Raw genomic sequence first — 14,345 nt, 5'->3', positions numbered from 1 at the left:
TGCTGTGCTGAAATCTGTCCTCCAATTTATTCACCTGCAAAAAAAAGCTTCCATTTTTTCTGTCTCATTTACAGAACACTTAAGCATTTCTTCACAGTTTTATTGCATGTGGCTTATTTTATTGTTGTGTGGCAGCCATGAATAACAAATGTATTTCTTCCCATTAAACCTTTGTTCAACACTCTGCAGCCTAACCAGCTGCCTGTGTTTCCTGATCTGAAAGAGCCCGGTGGGGAGTGTTACTTCATGACGCCCCCCCCCCCATTGGGGTTTTAATTGACACATGGGAAAGGGGATCATGACTACCGAGCACCTAAGACTGGTGCACACAGCAATTTTGGGTTTTGCAGAAGTCCTTCCATTTTGAAAAATCATACCTTGTACTGGTTCATTTAAAAGTAAAAGGAGTTAAGTTCCAAAAAAAGTTTTTTTTGCAATGGAACAGTTGCTATGGACACAGCAGACAACTTCCTTAACTTCCTGCACCTACAGAAAAGTCCAGCCATGCTCTCCTTTCTTTAAGGCTGCTGTACTTCTTTGTTTTGGCTTTCTGTCTTTAAAGCAGACTTAGACCAGGCAGCTCTTCAAGATGACACATTTTCTGTTTTAGATTAGAGGTCTGCCTTCCTTAAAGCAGGGCACATGACAACTGTGCAGTCTACACAGCAAGTTGCTGCCTACAGATCTGTGGATGCAATTTCAATGGGCCTTTACATGGTGGCTGCTTCATGAGAAGTGGGCCTAAGTGTGCTTAGGATGACAGACAGGAGGCCAGTAAGCATTTTATTCAAATACCACAGGAATGTTTTTCCAGCAGGTATTTTTAGATGCTGCCTTTGGAAGGAGAGCCACTGCATGTAATTCAACTTTGGGCTAATACAATTGTTCTGCCTAGCAACAAACAAAAATACTTGTGCTGATGGAACCATCTCCCATATCCTCCTCCATATACTGTTCTAGGTGGTTCTCCTGACCCTCCAGTAGATTTTGGGTGTGAGGGGTATGCAAGGAAGCAGAGGGGGAAGTCACTGTGTGCTAGTGGGAGTCCTTGCTCTGACTTCCGCTGGTGCCCTGGGTCAGCTGAATCTGGCCCATACCTTTTCTTCTGTTTCAAATTATACTGTAACTTAAGATTTACTGTACTTTTCAATCTTCAGTCTATTGTTGGGAGGGGGGGTTATGATAATTGTTAGCCACCTTGTTATAGAGGTGAAGATAGGTTTAAAATACTGTAACTGTTATAAGTAACAATAAATAAATAAATCTCTAACTCAACCATAAAGCTTAAAACCATCATACTCAGAGGCTCTATAGCATGTGTGATACTGTGTGGGACCACTGGTGGAGGCATGGGGACTCTCAGTCTGATGACAATGATCCACATAGGTAGCCCTTTTCAGTGTTACTCATGGTGTCCCAATTATTCTTTATAAGGAGTCTTTTCTTTCAGCATCCTGCCCTCAGAGTAATAATGTGCACACATGGCCATATTTATCACTCAGTGACTGCAACTATTAATATGCTTGTTTCTAAGCACTGACAGAGCAGGTTTTAGGAGAAGACTAAAAAAGTTGTTCCCTGCCACCAAAAGAGACAATCACACAACTGCTGCTGCCACTCACCCTTTCTGCTGCCACTCACCCTTTCTGTCTCCCCAGGGACCGTGGAAATGTAGTGAGAGCAATCTATTACAGAATGTAAAAACAGGATCTGTAAAACTGATTTATCATCAGGGAAACTCTCTCAAAGTAACTAGCTATGCTTACTGAAGAACTATGAGGTTTGGCTGTGCAAGTATGAATCTCAACGAAGCCTAAAACAAAGAAAGAAAAAAGCTGGCTTGGAATGCCCACCTGCTATAAGCCATAATACAAATAAAACATAAACCTATCGTTCTAAATGTGATTCCAATATTTAAGCAGACAGAAACTATTCGAAGCCAAGCAGGTCAGGATTCTAATCCCAAAATGAACTACCGGTTCATTGTATGGTTTTAGGCTACATACTTGACGTTCTTGGGCCTTAGTCCACACAGCTGGAAAACTGTGTATGAAGAAGGGCTTCATTGAATACCAGATGCTCCATCTGAGCTGATATGTACCAAAAAACAAAGCAGAAGGAACACGTGTTCCTTTTAAACATGTAGCCTTGAGTCAATAAAAGTGTACTGAGCTGGGAATGCAAAACTAATCTCTCTCAGAACATAAACTGTAATTTATTACTAAAAAGGGAGCATAAAGAAAGCAGGTGAATTAGGGAATAGTTAAGACCAAAGTGAATTTGTTCACCACAAAGATTTGGATTTTGTAGACGTTTGTACATGCAGGTAGAAAACAACAACACCCTATTTTATTTTATTTTTGAAGTTTCACTGAATCCCACAAGTTTATTCATCAGCATTTGGTTCTGCAGAATGAAGACAGAGGACTCTGTCTGGTGATGAAAGTGGGAGGAACAAATAGGGCGTGTACCTAAATATTTCACCCACATTCATTACCAGGCATTGATTACTAGAATATGATTGTGGGCATTCTGGAAAACCATGTGAGCTGCTCTCATCACCTCTTATTCAAAGCCTCTTAGATTAACTAATGGCGTTTACTTGATGCCCACAGGGCAAATGGGTCCACAAGTCCACATAGCTGACAGGTGGTCTTTAGGACCAATGAAGACAGGGTGCTGCCTTTGCAGACTACACAACAGGTGCAGGTATGTCTGGCTTATTCAGGATCACTCCCTTATCCAACTTGTTTGCTAAGGTGCCAAACAGAGTAAAGAGAACTGTTGTGCAAAAACAGAATTGAAGGAGCCAGCTGAGTCAGGCCAATGGCCCATCTAGTCTAGGCTTGCCATATTTCAAGAAGTAAAAACCAGGACACCTCGAAAATTGTTGAGCCTTTTTTAAGGAAATCCCCAAATCCCCATCAATAGCCTTCTAGGCACTCCCTTTCCAAAGTACTGGTAAGACTCATCTGCTTTTACTGGTCTTGTGTATAAGATACGAATCAGGACTAACCAACTTTATGTTGGTTTTACACACACACACACACACACACACACACACACGAACACTTTATCACATTAAAATAAAATTATGCCAGTGTACTTTGCAGCATGTTTTCAGAGCATTTCCTATTTCCCCCCACTCATTTGCCACTTCTCACAATTGGTCTTCAGGTTGTGCCAGCCATACTAAAAATAAAACCACTGATTTCTGTTCATCACAACAGAATGCCCATTTCAAAAGGGAAAGCAGCTACTTTTCTTCTCAGCATGGTGACAAAGGGGAGGCAAGGATGAAAAGTAATTTAATCCCATGTGATAATGCAAACAATATAGCAGCAAACTAGAATCTTTTGAGAAGGTGGGTGCAAAATGTGCACAGCAGCCGAGGAAGGCCCTTAATTCAGGATTGTTTGGTCCCCGTCCCCCCGCTGCTCCAGAATGGGAAGGCATAACCATATTATTTGGGGCAAGAAAGACATGTCCGAGCAGCTCAAAGTAGAACCAGGATCCAAATAAATAATCAACCAAACCAAACTGATTTAATTCAGGACTAAATGGTACAGCAGAGTTAGATCACAGCCAGATCAGTACACTGCTGTGTGAAAGCTCTGATGCTGTAAGGTAAAAAAACCAACGCATCAGTTTTCCCAATGCCCTGATTTGAGGAAGCTTCCTATGTCCCCATCACAGGATTTCCAAGTGTTTCCCACAATTCTGATACAGTTAGAGATCCCCATGGGATCCTAGTGGCCCAGGGTCCCTCTTTCCTACATGCCACATCCCACTTCTTCTAGAGCCCACCAATTGGGAAGTGTGTGTAGTGGGGAAATAAAACCCTTGCTCCAAGTCAAACCAAGTACACTGAGCTACAGTAGCCTAGATTAGAACTATCCCCATTGTTCCTTGCTCCATTCAGGAGCAGGCTACACTCCCTAGTCTATCTTCCCACCAGACCACCATCATGAGGTGTTGTTGGTAGGCGCCTAACACTCTCCACCAACTATTTTCTCTTTTCTGCCCTCCTCTCCTGCTCACCCACCCAAGACAACCTCTGCCTTCTCTCTTCTGCCACCTTACCATGCCTCCCTCTGAGGTTTATTAGCTATTCAGGCATCCACTTGTAAGGCCCACCAGCAGCCCATCCTGGCTAATTACTGGTCAAAGCAAACAGCCAGTCTACAGTGTTACCTCGGTTTATGAACTTAATCCGTTCTGGAAGTCCGTTCTTAAACCGAAACCATTCTTAAACCAAGGCACGCTTTCCCTAATGAGGCCTCTCACCGCCGGTACCATTCTACCCTTTCGGATTCCATTCTTAGACCGAGGTAAAGTTTGCAAACCGGGACACTACTTCCAGTTTTGCGGAGCTTGTAAACCAAATCGTTCATAAACAGGACTGTTCTTAAACCGAGGTCCCATTGTACTAGCTTTTTCCTCACATACAGTAAAAGCTCAAAGGTTTACTTCACTTGCATAGTTTGAGTCCCCATTGAATAGTTCCATATTAAAATATGTAATAAAATAAATAAATAAATAAATTATTTGATTGAAAACATCTAAATACATCTTCAGCTAGGGAAAAGATAAATTTGAAAAGTCACTTGGGGACAATTTGGTATGGGGAAAACATGAGGTGAGAAAAGGGTAAAATACCACCTTCCTCCCTTGCCAGTTTCATTTCCCTCCCTGAAGCACTTCTGCTTTTAAAAGGGGGCATCAGGGTACTGTGTTCAAGTGTAACATGTCATTAGTCTCTCAGGTTTCTTGAAGTTTGAAGGCTATGTCAGTTGTATTTCCTTCCACTTAATGTTTAAACTTTGGGTTTGGAGTTTCCTCTTGAGAACAATGGACTTGAGGGCTGCTTCAAAGCCAAACTGACAATGGCAAAAAACTGAAGTCTTTGATGTCTACATGGAACCACAATTTCTCAACAACTCCTTCTTTCATATGCCAGAGGTTTGCAAGAATGGCTACTGAATGGCAGGCTACCTCTGAGGTCCTTAATGGTATAGATTTGGTTTAAACAAAGGCTTGCTAGTTCATAAGAAGGAAATCTAGATTAAAGATATCTGAATATGTTTTTGTAGAGGCAGTAATTCTATTAGGACATGGTATATATATATGTGTGTGTGTGTGTGTGTAAATATATTCCAAATAAGCTAGATAATAAATGACAATATTATTGGGCAATTATTTAAACACCAAAATCCCATGTGTGGTCCTCACATTTCCTCTTCACTCGACACCAGACTAGGACATTTCAGCTGTTTTGGAATTACATTGTAATAATAAGTCATAGATGCATGAACTCTCCTCAAGGCAATCTGCTGATTCATCCAAGAAAGAATCAGTACTCTTTTTTAAAACCAATCTCCAGTCATTTCCCAAGGCACAAGAATTTAATACAGAATTCAAAAAACAAAACTGCACTGTTACAATATATTCATAATATTGTTTCACATATTCACATCCCAAAAAACTTAGTAGAACTTAGGTACTATTGGAATCAATGTGAAAAGTCAGCTGTTGATCTGAAGGGGATCTAAGTTCAGCTAAATCTTCTTGAATAATTCTTCCTTTTGCACTAAAAATATTGTTGTATACTCTGTTATTATGGTGTATATCAGCCCCCTTCACAAAGTTCAGGGGTGTGCTGTAGCTAAGTAGCACAGTATCCGCTTTGGAGGCAGGAAGAGTCAGGTTCATTTTCTAGCACCTCTGAGAAGGGGCTAGGAGAGATGCCATTCTGAAACCCTGGGGACTTGCTGCTATTCAGTGCATACACCCCTGCACTAATTGGACGAATGGTCTGAGGCAACTTACTATGTCCTACATTCCACTGAATGTTTATACAGTGGACAGCAGGCTTGTGTTGCCTTGTGGCCACTGGTCCACCGTGCTTGAAGTGTGAAAGAATCTATATGCATACAACCACAGTAACCTTACAACAACCCTTTGATGAGGCTTGAGTAGCATCACCCATAATGGAAACTGAGACTGGTGAAGAGTGGCTCCTCTAGGACCAAATAGTGAATTTGTGTTGGTGAACAAGCTTTGAACCAACAGCCTCCTAGTTTGCAGCTCTGTCATTTAGCCACTACAGCTACATTAGATCTAAATCACCACCTTGTGTTAAAAATTGCTGTTGGGGAATCTCTGAACAACAACTGGAGGGCTGTTCATTTAATATTCTCCAGGTTCAATTTTTGTTGTGCTGTCATAGCCCAATTATGATACTTGGCTTTACCGTGAGAACACTATTTCGTGTTGTGGGACCTAACTGTTAGAAGTAAAATAAATAATTTCCATGGTCTGTGCACTTCAAGTACTGGTGCATATCAATCTTATTTCTGTGCTATCCGGCAAATATCAAGTGCCATTATCAGCTTTCAAAGGTATGTACAACCTTAGGTCTTACTGGAAGGGATACAGGACAGGTGTGATGTTGATTAGTTGTGTGCTGCTAATCATGTTATAGTCTACATCCAATGTTTCAACTGCTCTTTTCTTCATATGCATTGTAATATTTGAACTATACAGATCTGTTGCAGTCACTAGCACTACAAGTCCAGGCTAAGTGAAAAACTATTGTAGGGTTGCTATGGAATCTCTCTCCCCCCCCCCCACCTCAGCCTGTTTAAATAAAGTAGCTCAAGGGAGAGGGCTTATTCCTCATTTGTAGTGTGTTCAAGTGGGACAATAGATCTGTGTGGCAAGGGATTAACAGGAAATGGGGTGGGCCCATTGAGCTAGTATTGTGTTCTTTTAATCTGAAAATTAAAACTATGCATCCAGTGATCCTGTTGTACCACTGTTGCAAGACACTAAGAATGAGGTTTCTTTTTTGAAGGAAAAAAGAAGAGATCACATTCAGACTGAACCCCTAATTTTCATTTTAAGCTTCCTCCAGCATCCTTTCAAGCATCATTTTCTCTAAAGGAAATGGCAACATTTTCTCTGAAGTCATACAAAACGTGTAAATCCTATTAGAGAAATTCTATAATGTCTTTTTACAAAATGCACAAACAACCACCCTATATTTTGTTAGTGAAAAGAATGGGGCTTGGAATGCAACATGGTATTTTGAGGGCACAATTCTCACACAATAGTTTCCAAAGTAGGTTAATTCAAAGCAAGGTTTGAGAATTGCAGCCAAGGTCAGTAACAAGAATTTAAGAAGCTATATGACAGCCCTAGCTTTGTCATGTTAGTAGTTGACTGGATAGAAAATAATTTGTATTAGTTTCACATTTTTTCAAAAATGGTTTTAATGCCACTTTTTCTTTAAAAAAAATATATGATGGTTCAGGAGATCCAATAAAGGACAGGCCTAACTTTAGGACATTAAATGTGATGCAGAAAATTGAAGAGAAGGTTGAATATCCCTCTTAATGGAAAAATCTTAATAAGCATTTTATTTCTCAGTATTGGTAACTGAAAACTCCAAATCTCTATGGACTTCAGATTACAAATAGGTGAACATAAAAACCCCTTTGTACATTTTAATCTAGGCATCTCCTCCTTATCTTGCTTGCAAATGAATGGGAGGTTGCTTGCATAATCTTGGATTTGTATTTTAGCAAAAGTCCTTTCATATTCATTTGCAAAGGTGTTGATGTTTTGCACAGAGCTGTGCTTTGATCTGGCTGCTCACGTTTTTTTTGCCTGCCAAGGAAGAAAAAATGCTTTCTGCCTAGTCTCATGCTTACTATCATTACAGGTTCTGTGATACAGTACTTGTAGAATGTAAGTTGGTTAGTAGAATCACATGCTTAACTAAAAACACCGGGTAGCATTTTATTTAAATTACCATAGCTAGACCATCTTGCTGAAGGAACATCTCATAAAAAGTAATAATACCACTCATCCTAACTTCCAACTTTCTGTCTTTTAAACCTGATGTATAACTCCAAAATATTATACTATGGACATATAATTTTACTTCAGTTATTCCTTAAATCATGTATTGAATCAACTGAATACTTTTATTTTCTTCACTGCCTTTATGTGATATGATACTTTCCCCCAAGTAAAGTATCCCACAGTTAAATTAAGGAGAGCAAGAGAAGAAATCACAAGATGATCTACCAGTATATAAATCAAATTTCAGTCAAGCTGCACCTGTCAAAATTCCTACTTCAGCTTGCATATAAAGGAGCCCTTGACATTTCTGACCTCTGCCATGACATTTTCTAGTCTTAAAGAAAAGTTATTGGCCATCTCTATTGGTCATTCATATATAAATGAAACTGTTCTTGATCCTTATTTAGAAGCAAGTTCTGCAAACACTAGTGTCCCTGAAAATAAAGCCAGAATCTCAAATACATTTTGTATATTTTGTAGTGTATCTAGAAATGTATATATTAGCTTTGACATCAGTTGGTGTAAAAACTCGTGGCTGATGTACTTTCATGATTTGTGTAGTATTAATATCGAATTCAACTGTTGTGGTATTATAGCTTTGAAATACGTACATTGGAAATTAATGGCTCAGTTTTACCCATGCAACATTTATTACACTGAAAGGGCTTTCCAGATAATTCTAGGAAAAATATTCATATTTATATTTCACGGGAGGATTTAAAGGGTATGTGTAGAATATAGAGGCTATGGAAGGATAATTAATGTCATCTTACACCAAAAGAAAGATACTTTTATATGTCACTGACCTTTGGAGGTCAAAGGGATTACTGGAGTGTTTGAAGTTCAGGAGGAGTAGAGGGAAGAAACAAGAGTGCTTTCATGGTGCGATGAGATGTTGTGGTTGAGATTTCAAGAGCAGCTAACATATTTTTCTTAACCCTTTTCTCAGGTGAAAAAAGTCTCTTAAACAATAATATTTTTTTTTAAAAAAATCATCTTCTCCAGTCAACTGAATATGGTTCTTGAAATTCACCAGAATAGGCTGCCCGAATTAGGGAGTGACATACAAGGAAGCTGTCACCAGAGGGCTAAATGTGCTCCAGGACCAGGCCTGCTCCAAAAGGCTAAATTACAGGATCTTTGGCCACGTGACCCGGAAGTGTCTCCGGACAGCGCTGGCCCCCGGCCTCTTGAGTGAGATGGGCGCACCAACCCCAGAGTCTGTCAAGACTGGCCCGTACGGGCAGGGGTACCTTTACCTTTTTAACACAGTAGGAAGGTGAATGTTACCTACCTGACTGCCTGCTGCCTGCTTTTCCTGAAGTAAAGTCAAGTTGTTACTCTCAGCATCAATTAAAATGTTATTAAGGCATTCTCTTACATAAAAGCTACAAGAGAAGAAGGGGTCAGTAGGATCATGCTTATAGAGATTGTGTATGGCTATTGGCACAGTCTTGCTTCCCTCTTCTTCATGTGTAGCTTCTATATATGAATGCCAGGAGACTTCAGGGTCTGTTACCAAGGCGCTTAGCATTGCCATCGTTCTGAATATGTCCCTGAGCACTTTGACTCTCATAGCTTCACTGTGGGACACTGTGCAAAACAAGGCTGTATGTAAATACAATAGAGACCTTCTGCTGTCCTCCCCATATCCTAGTTCTTTTTATTGGCATTATGCTTACTGTCATTGGCTGTGACAGAGGTTATCAATGTGGTATCTACTGGCACACACGCACTCCCAAAGGCCTCCCAAAGAACATGAGACATACTGGTTTTTGTGTGGTTTTTTAAAAATAATTTTCTAGCCTTCTTTTGTGCACATGCACTAATTATTGCCTTTTCCAAATCAAGTGTCTCATTTGCTTAAATTTGGAGCCCTAAGTTGAGACGGTATGTAAATAGACCTGATTTAACAAAACTAAAGGAAGAAATTGTCTGTATTTGAGGCTCCCTTTGAGCTTGAGGCTGCGGGCGAATTTGCCCTTCTGCCCCATCATTGGCCCAGGGTCTTAGCCAGTACTCTTAAGGCGACACATAGCCTTACGTTTCCCGAACATTATTTATTTACTTAGGTCACTAACCAGTTGAGTTTGCCATTTCAGCCATGGACCTATTTTTCACCCAACTGGAAAGATGCAAAGTGAGCCCAAGTTGCTTGCTGTGGAAATTGCACCACTCAAGGCACAGTTGTGCAACATACCATATGGGGACTTCCTGCAAGAAAAAATTGCGGGTGCCACGGCAGCAAGCAGCTCCTGAAGCCAGCCAAAGCTAACTGTGCTACTAGGCTGGCTCCGGGCTGCTGACTGCCGTTGCCGCTGCCACTACTGAAGGGGAACCGGGGATGCCCGGCAGTACAGATTCACCTGGTCCACACACCCTGCTCTCCTGGAGTAATATGCAGCTCGAGGGGTGGAAAGATAACTTTTGCGCAGGAAGAGGCAGAGGTGTGTCGAAGAGTGCAAAAGAAGGGCTTTGCACCTTGCCCGGCAGAGAACGCACGTGCCTTGCTCCCCTCCTGGGCAACGGCCGCCCACCCGCGACTCCCAAGCCTCCACTGCTCCAAGCAGTCCGCCCACGGCCTCCCCCCAGCTGTAGGGCGGCTGAGTGGGAGGGGGTAGGCAGTACTTTTTGTGAAACTGGCATCTTGATTTTTCTTAAAACATTCTGTTTTGTTTTTGCCTTAACCACTTAACTTGACAAAATTATTTTTTCCCCCTAGCATGGATACAAATGAAATAAAGAAAATGTGCTTGGGCCTCACTACTACTGGCTCCTTGTTGCTATTCAGCTTTTTTTTTATATAAAAAAAGTGTCCCCGGATTCACTGAAAAAAAATCTGGTAACCATAGCTCAAGGGAACCTATTAAACCAGGCATAGGCAAACTCGGCCCTCCGGATGTTTTGGGACTACTACGCCCATCATCCCTGACCACTGGTCCTGTTAGCTAGAGATGATGAGAGTTGTAGTCCCAAAACATTTATAGGGCCTATGCCTGTATTAAACCTTGCCTTACTGCCTTTTCTCTGGTTGTTTGCTGATAACCAGGAATGACTGGCATTGTGGTGCAGTGTAGTGGACCCTGCAGCCAACCAGCAGGTCTTGGTCACAGCATAGTGAAAAGGTCGATTAAAAAATGGAAGGAAGTTTGCATTTCACTCTTTACACATAAAGAGAACTGAAACCTTGTAACAGATCACTTCACTACTTTCACCCAGATTCAAATGTAATAATAATATGAAGACTTGTAAATGCTTAAGTTCCACAGTTTAGGCAATTGTACACATAAAATGGAACATCTTTGAGGAAAAAGAAATGTTTTCATAAAGGGCTAACATTTGTTAATGACAATCTCGTAGTGGTTTTGAGTGCACATTTAACAGGGGTTTGGATTGACTCATTTTATTTAATGACGTGTGTTATTTGTGTGCTAGTAAATTAGGGTTGACACAGCAAAAATCCGATCAGAAAAGTTGTTGAGCTTTGTCACTTTTGTGATATTTTTCTGGAACATTGGCAAAAATGACACTGCTGACATGGGCCATCATATGTTCGGATTTCCCCAGAGATTTCCCCAATTTCCACCCGGACACTGCTACTGACTGCAGTATTCTGGATATGTCCGAGAAATTCCAGACGTATGGCAACCCTACCATGCACCTTGTTTGCAACAAAATTAATGTAGCTGTTTTTTGGCTGTTTCATATATAATTGAATGGTTATAGCTGAAAGGGGGATTGAAATGCAAACAAGTTCTACACAGAAGTAGAAATACTATTCTTTTAGACCAATGTTCCAAGATTGTCTCTCTTCCCTTGATGACTTTCAATAACAGGGGTGCTGGGAAAAGAGGGATGAGGAAAGGAGATGTTACTGCCTTCTTAACTATTTACCATGTCTAGCAAATGCGAAAATTGCAGGACAGTATCGCTTGGTTACTGTGCTGCTCTTTCCAGCTGGTTCAGTTTTCCTTTATGCTGATTGATTTTGAAGATTAACTCTTGCTTACAGAGCACTTCATTCCTGCCGACAACCAGCAGGTTGCTGCGCAGGAGAGACCAGAAAGCGAGCTAAATTAAGATTGCATGAGCAACTGTAAAGCTATCATTTCCTGACTTTGAAGTACTCAATAATCTCTCCTCTTCCTCCTCCTCTTCTTTTTTAAAAAGCTAGCAAGGCAAGCTCCACTGCAGAACAGAGTGCATGAAAGTGCTGGAAAACTCTTTTCCCATTTCTGAGGCTTTTTGCCAAATGGTTTCTCAGCACAACGTAGTCAAAATAATGTTAACAGCTTCTCCCTGTCACTGCCAAGCCAAGGAAAATAGACAGCTACAAACATTTCTCCTCCTCCTCCTTTCTCAAAGATCACACTTTTTTATCTGCCTCCAAAAACACAAGTAAGGAAATCAGATGGGAACATATCTGTATCATTTGTATAACAAGGAAGAGTGTAAAGTTCCACAATGAGCATGTAAGTCAGCAATGTATGAAGGCAGAGGAATACTTTGCAAACGACTCGACTCATGAACAACAGTACAGTATGATATGGGAAAATAGGCTAGCCTGCTTGATTTTATGCATGTTGACTCAGAAAAAAATCACATTGTGTTTAATGGTGCTTGCTCTTAAGTAGATGGAAGTACAAAGGCTGCATTAGTAAAAACAAACAGTAGTTTATTGCCCAGTCTTAAGATGAGACACCTGAGGGAATGGTGGTTACTTAAAAATCAAAAGCAGACACTTCTGATCACGAAAAAGGAGAGGGAAGGGATGACGATGCAAGCCCAAAGCTCACAGCAGCTCATTCACATAGGGGAAGCCATGGTTTCCAGTTATGTCTGAACTGGGCTAGTTTCACTTTGCCTATGTATGTTAGCCTATGTATGTATGTTCCACAAATCACTTCTGTGATTCAAAGTGAAGAGCACTGAACTTACGGTAACTATGTCAATAAAAGAAATACTTCACAATCAGTAGCTTTCTGTGATACCATTGTTTCCCCAGCTAACATAAACTGGTGTTTTTAACCATTATAAACAAAGGCTCTTTCCATATCCGTTAGAATGAGTGTTGTGCTAAGGATATCCTGCTTCGCACTTGCCTTTCCTCATGTTCTGGAAAGAATTTTAAAAGCATTTTTTATCAGTGGTGGCAGACATATATTTACAGATTTGCTACTACCTGTTCAGAAAAAAATATTATCAAATATATTTTGTATGAATGAATGAATAAAAATGAAACATAGTCTAGGGGCCAATTTGTTAAATTATGTTTATAGGAAACAATAAAGTGGAAGATTCACATGGGCATGTCTTACCAAATGCAAGGTGGTTCTTTTGTTAGGGATTCAGAAGCAATATGAAACATGACTGAGAAGGTTTTATTCCTAAATAGCAAGCAATATATATACATACCAGGACATGCACTTGGGAGCCCGAAAAAGTGGCAAAGTGACTCCTGCAAGTAGCCTAGATTGCAGGGCCCTGCAGCCAATCAGTCAGTGCATGAGCTTCTAAATCGCCCTCTCCAAACCATTTGATTTTATAGATAACCACCTCCTTTCAATGCCCCACCCTCCAACAACAATTTCCAACATTAAAGAAGGTTCCCAGCACTAATCTCCCAGACTGATTAAGGCAGCTGTGTGGGGGGCTTCACCTTCTCCCAACTGATTAGGTAGGACATCAGAGAAGGTTCTCACACCTTCAAAAACTTAACAGCTGCCAGGGAGGGGGAAGGAACAGAGGCAAGAAGGGTAACTATGTTAGAATCACTGCCTCCTTGATATACAATTAGTCTTCCGGTTGGTTTTCCCATACAGTGCAAGTGCCACTAAATTTTGAGGAACACAGCACAAGAGCCTAATTCTGCTGTGCACATCTTCCATTCCGTTCAGGACCATTCAAACGGGCAAGTTGAAAGCAGAGAGCATTTTTTATTTGATATAATATTTCTATTTTGCTTTTCCAACTACAAATATTGAGCTCAAAGCGGCTCACAATTTTGTGCATCTGCCAAGTGGCTTTGGAATTCATTCCTCTTGGACTCTGCCAGAGCATAACATCGCAGATCTTTTGGAAAGATCTGAAGACTCACCTTTTTTAAGATGGACTTTCCCCTGAAGGGTTTCCCAAACTTATTACTGGTCTGCTTTTGCTGATGGCTTTGATCAAATTTTAGTAATTTTGGAATGCTTTCCTGTTTTGCAAGTTGCTGATCTTTTCGTCTTTTAGCAATGAGTGTGTGTGTGTGTAATTGTACTGCTCTATTTTACTTAAAAGCTGCCTTGAAAGAGCATACCCTCAAAAGTCGTATATACATATTTTAAATACATAAGTAAAATCAGGCAAAAACTTTTTTAACCCTCATTATTATGATAACCAGCCTGTCATCAAATTGCGCGCGCGCGCTCTCTCTCTCTCTCTCTCTCTCTCTCTCACACACACACACACACACACACACAACAACCTTTGGC

General features: G+C 40.7%; 1 long non-coding RNA gene across 2 annotated transcripts in view; it reads right to left on the bottom strand.

Moving 5' to 3' along the window:
* LOC309348275 overlaps window positions 1-14,345 on the bottom strand; it is a 158,372-nt gene that overhangs the window by 120,033 nt on the left and 23,994 nt on the right. The gene's annotated exons all lie outside the window — the stretch shown is intronic.

Source organism: Podarcis erhardii, assembly GCF_964252035.2.
Source record: "Podarcis erhardii genome assembly, chromosome: 8".
NCBI classification, from domain to species: Eukaryota; Metazoa; Chordata; class Lepidosauria; order Squamata; family Lacertidae; genus Podarcis; species Podarcis erhardii.
Note: the sequence above shows the minus strand (reverse complement) of the source record. Positions and strands in the feature narration are given on the sequence as shown.